Raw genomic sequence first — 6,000 nt, forward strand, 5'->3', positions numbered from 1 at the left:
TTTAAGCCTATTAATGTGGTGAATAACATTTATTGATTTCCGTATATTGAAGCAGTCTTGCATCCCAGGGATAAATCCTACCTGATCATGGTGCACAATTTTTTTGATATGTTTTTGTATCCGATTTGCCAGAATTTTATTGAGGATTTTTTCATCTAGGTTCATTAGAGATATTGGTCTGTAGTTTTCTTTCTTTGAAGTGTCTTTGTCTGGTTTAGGAATCAGGGTGATGTTGGCCTCGTAGAATGAATTTGGAAGTTCTCCCTCTTTTTCTATTTCCTGAAATAGCTTGAAAAGTATTGGTATTAGTTCCTCTTTAAAGGTTTTGTAAAACTCTGCTGTATACCCATCCGGTCCTGGACTTTTCTTAGTTGGTGGTCTTTTGATGGTTTCTTGTGTTTCCTCAATTGATATTGGTCTGTTTAGGTTGTCAATATTCTCCTGACTCAATCTGGGCAGATCATATGACTTAAGAAATTTATCGATGCCTTCACTATCTTCTATTTTATTGGAGTATAAGGATTCAAAATAATTTCTGATTATCTTCTGTATTTCTGAAGTGTCTGTTGTGATATTGCCTTTTTCATCCTGTATGCTAGTAATTTGAATTCTCTCTCTTCTTCTCTTTGTTAGCATGGCTAAGGGTCTGTCGATTTTATTTATTTTTTCAAAGAACCAACTTTTAATTTTGTCAATTTTTTCAATTTTTTCTTTTGTTTCAATTTCATTAATTTCAGCTCTGTATTTAATTATTTTTTGCCTTCTACTTCTTTTGCTGTTGTTTTGCTCTTCTTTTTCTAGGATTTTGAGATGAAGTATTAGATCATTTATTTGTTGGTTTTTTCTATTTTTAAGGAATGAACTCCTAGCAATAAATTTTCCTCTTAGAACTGCTTTCAATGTGTCCCATAGATTCCGATATGTTGTTTCTGTGTTTTCATGTATCTCTAAGAATTTTTTAATTTCCTCCTTGATGTCTTCTATAACCCATTGATCATTCAGTAACCTATTGTTCATTCTCCAAGTGATGCATGATTTTTCCTTACTTCTTTTATTGTTGATTTTCAGTTTCATTCCATTATGATCAGATAAGATGCATGGTATTATCTCTACTCCTTTATATTGTCTAAGAGTTGCCCTGTGACATAATATATGATCTATTTTTGAGAAGGATCCATGTGCTGCTGAGAAAATGTGTAACTGCTTGATGTTGGGTGGTATATTATATATATGTCAATTAAGTCTAGGTTATTAATTATGTTATTGAGTTCTATAGTTTCATTATTCAACTTTTGTTTGGAAGATCTGTCCAGTGGTGAGAGAGGTGTGTTGAAGTCTCCCATGATTATTGCAGGGTGGTCTATTAGACTCTTGAACTTGAGAAGAGTTTGTTTGATGAACATAGCTGCACCATTGTTTGGGGCATATATATTTATGATTGTTATGTCTTGTTGGTGTATGGTTCCCTTGAGCAGTATGTAGTGTCCCTCTTTATCCCTTTTGTTTAACTTTGGCTTGAAATCTATTTTATTTGATATGAGTATGGACACTCCTGCTTGTTTCCGAAGTCCATATGAGAGATCTGATTTTTCCCAACCTTTCACCTTCAGTCTATGTATGTCTTTTCCTATCAAATGCATCTCCTGAAGGCAGCATATTGTTGGGTCTTGTTTTGTGATCCATTCTACTAGCCTGTGTCTCTTAATTGGTGAGTTTAGGCCATTAACATTTAGGGTTATTATTGAGATATGGGTTTTTCTTCCAGCCATATTTGTTTATTTATGTTACTAAACTTGGTTTGTTTTCCTCTTTGATTATTCCCCGCCCCCCCCCCCCGCTTTACTGTACTACCTCCCACTGTTGGTTTTCATTGAAATTTTTCATTTCCTCTTCCTGTAATATTTTGCTGAGGATGTTTTGAAGAGATGGTTTTCTAGCTGCAAATTCTTTTAACTTTTGTTTATCGTGGAAGGTTTTAATTTCATCTTCCATCCTGAAGCTTAATTTCACTGGATACACAATTCTTGGTTGGAACCCATTTTCTTTCAGTGTTTGAAATATGTTATTCCAGGATCTTCTAGCTTTCAGAGTCTTTGTTGAAAGATCAGCTGTTATCCTGATTGGTTTTCCCTTAAATGTAATCTGCTTCCTTTCTCTTGTAGCTTTTAAAATTCTCTCCTTATTCTGTATGTTGGGCATCTTCATTATAATGTGTCTAGGTGTGGATCTCTTATGATTTTGCACATTTGGCGTCCTGTAGGCTTCTAGGATTTGGGATTCTGTCTTGTTTTTCAAGTCTGGGAAGTTTTCTCGTATTATTTCATTGAATTGATTTCTCATTCCTTTGGTTTGGACCTCTATACCTTCCTGTATCCCAATGACTCTTAAGTTTGGTCTCTTTATGTTATCCTATATTTCTTGGATGTTCTGCTCATGGTTTCTTAACAGTCTTGCTGAGGTGTCTATGTTCTTTTCAAGTTGCAATACTTTGTCTTCATTGTCTGATGTTCTATCTTCTAAGTGTTCTACTCTGCTGGTAGTATTCTCAATTGAGTTTTTAAGTTGGTTTATTGCTTCCTGCATTTCTAGGATTTCTGTTTGTTTGTTTTTTGTAACCTCTATCTCCCTGTATAACTGATCTTTTGCTTCTTGGATTTGTTTATGTAATACATTGTCGAAGTGATCGAAGTGGTCTTTCATTGTCTGATTTTGCTGTCTAATGTCTTCCTTGAGACTCCAGATCATCTGAAGCATGTGTATCCTGAATTTTTATCTGACATTCCATCTGCTGCAGCTATTACCTCTTCTAAAGTTGAGTTGACCTGCATTGCTTGTGGTCCTTTTTTTCCTTGTCTTTTTATACTGTTCGCGTTTCTTTCTGCTTTTTTAAACTGTTGTGTTATTGATTTCCCCCCTATATATTTATATTGCTCTTGTGTAGTTGCAAAGTCTCTCTTGCAGGTGCTGGCGGTAACTCCGCCCCTCCTCCAATTGGGGCAATGTGCCTACCACGCCGGCAGGTCTCTGGGCCTGTTCTTTCGGTGGTCGCAGGTCCGCCTACCTTGTAGGCACGGGCGGCGGCTCTGCCCCTCTGCAGGCCGCTGGGCCTGTTCTGCCAGTGTGTCGCAGGTCCGCCTACCTTTTAGGCGTGGGCAGTGGCTCTGCCCCTCCGTGGGCCACTTGGCCTGTTCTGTCTGTCAGTTGCAGGTCTGTCTACCTAGCAGGTGCTGGTGGCGGCTCTGCCCCTCCCTCAACTGGAGCGATGGCGGGCCACTGGGCCTGTTCTGCCGGTGGGTTGCAGGTGCGCCTACCTTGCAGCCGCGTGGGGCGGCTGTGCCCCTCTGCGTGTTACTGGGCCTGATCTGCCAGTGGGTCACAGGTCCGCCTACCTTGCAGGCTTGGGGGGGTGGCGGGGGGGTTGGCGGGGTTGTTGCGGGGGGGTGGCTCAACCCCTTTGCAGGCCGCTGGTCCTGTTTTGTCTGTCGGTTACAGGTCTGTCTATCTTGCAGGCGCTGGTGGCGTCTCTGCCCCTCCCCCAACCGGGGCGATGATGGGCTGCTGGGCCTGTTCTTTCGGTGGTCGCAGGTCTGCCTACCTGGCAGGCATTGGCGGTGGCTCTGACCCTCTGCATGCCGCTGGGCCTGTTCTGCAGGTGGGTCGCAGGTCCGCCTACCTTGCAGGCGCGGGGGTGGCTCTCTCCTTTTCTTTTTTGAAAGATACTTTTGCTGAGTAAAAGAGTCTTAGTGTTCAGTCTTTGCTGTTAGCACATTAAACATGCCATCCTTCTAGCTTTTAGCCTACATTGTTTCTGATGAGGAGTCAGCTGTTAATCTTATTACAGTCCCTTGTACCTAACAATTTGTTTTATTCCTATTAATTTAAAGGTTTTCCTTTTGTATTGAACTGTCAACACTCTTACTATTATGTAACTAATCATGGATTTCTACCTTTTATCCTGCTTGAATTCATTGAACTTTTTGGATGTACAGATTGTTTCATCAAATTTGTGAAATTTCAGCCATTAGATGTATCTAATGTCCGCTCATTTTCTCTCCTTTATTCTGGTGCTGCCATTACATGTATGCTAATATGCTTATGTTTCTCTGAGACTTTAATTTATTTTCATTCTTTCTTCTCTCTTATTTTATCAATCTGTCTTCATTTTTGCTAATTCTTTCTTATGCCAGTTCAGAACTACTACTGAGTCCCTCTAATGAGATTTTTCTTGCCATTTTTGAGTTTTCAACACCATTATTGACATTTCTATCTTTTATGGATTCCATCTCTATTGATGTCCTCTATTTGATAAGACATTCCTATCAAACTTTTATTTACTTCTTTAGGCATCATTTCCTTTAGTAATTTGGACATATTTATAATCCTTTTTGGCAGTCTTCGTTATCTCTAATAGCTGAACACTTTCACATGAAATTTATTTTGGCTACTTTTTATTTTTCCATTTTATGGATGATATTTTCTTATTTCTTTCCATGTTTCTTTTTATTTTTTTTATTAGTTTTTGTTTGTTTTGGTTGAGAACTAGACGTTTTAGTTAATTCTGTTGTCAGAATTCTGGATACTGATCAATTCTGGAAAGTGAGTGGTGGACTTGTTTGCTAATTTGTTTGTTCAATAATTTGGTTGGAATACTTTAGAGCAATTTGTTTTCCATACAATATGAAACCTCTTGTGTCACTCCTCAGAGGGCACAGGATAGGGAGTATACACAGTCATCCTGGAACCACCGTGATTTTAACAGAACTCTCCTTGTATCTAGTTTTGATCTTTCTATTAAGCCAGTCTTGCCTTTGTTGGAATTACAGTCAACTATTAGACTCCACCACTTGCTTGATGGTCCTTTATTGTTTTCAGCAATGACCTAGGGCATGAATCTGTTCACAATTTGATCCAATTAAATGCACACTCCTTTCAGGAGTAATTTTTATGCCTAGTCTTTGAGGTTTGTTCTGCCCCCAGGAGAGTTCTTAGGTATTACTTTGAGTCAGTCTCCTGACCTAGTTGGTCTGTGGTTAACTGTTGCCCCCATAGAGTTATCTTCTCCTTTGTAGTTAGCAAATATGTGCTGTTTTCAGGAGTCTTTTGGGGCTTGGATTTCCTTCAAGTTTTTCTCAAATAAAGTCATGGATGTTGGGGAGTGCTTTGGAACCTTCTGTTGTTATGGCCTCCCTCTCCCCCTATACATGGTCTACCTATGCCTAAAGAACAAGCTAGGGTACAAGTGATTTGAATTTCATTATTCTCAGACACAGGGATACACCTAAATTAAAACCTCTATCCAATAAATGAGGAGATGAGTGGAAGAAGGGAATCCCTTGCATTTTCCTGGAATTTAACCTCTGCAATGTAGAGTTGGGAAGTGTGTGAGAAATGCTCATTGTCTGCTTCTCTGATGAATATACCTTGGGTGAGAACTGTAGGGAGCAGGCAAGAAGGTTGGTGACATCCATGACATCCACCTATAATGAATGCCATACTTTGCTGGTTGGGGATGTGGGGTGAGGGTGGAATCTAGTGCTACAGACTCTTGCTGTTTTTACTGAGAGTGTTATGACCTTGAATTCATTTGCTAAATGCCCTCTATGACAATTTCTAAAGTCTTTACATTGTTTTTATAATTTTCACTGTTTATAATTTTTTTAACTAGAGAATGGATCCATGAATTCTTTACCCTTTTGGAAACAAGAATCCTGTGAAATACTGAAGAAATAAATAATTAGTTTGGTTTCCTCATTTTAAGAGGTCAGTATTATGCTGACAAAAGAAGACAAGATATTAGGCTGGTGTTTTAGCTCATGGTAGAGTGCTTGCTTAGCACATGTGAAGCACTGGGTTCAAACCTCAGCACCACATAAAAGTAAATAAATAAAATAAAGATATTGTGCCCATCTACAACTAAAATTTTTTCTAAAAGAGCAAGACATTAAAAGAAAAATTGAGTCTATCAGAAGTTAAGGGTAAAATATGTTCTCTCATATTTGC

Source organism: Callospermophilus lateralis, chromosome 6 (genome assembly GCF_048772815.1).
Source record: "Callospermophilus lateralis isolate mCalLat2 chromosome 6, mCalLat2.hap1, whole genome shotgun sequence".
Classification (NCBI taxonomy): domain Eukaryota; kingdom Metazoa; phylum Chordata; class Mammalia; order Rodentia; family Sciuridae; genus Callospermophilus; species Callospermophilus lateralis.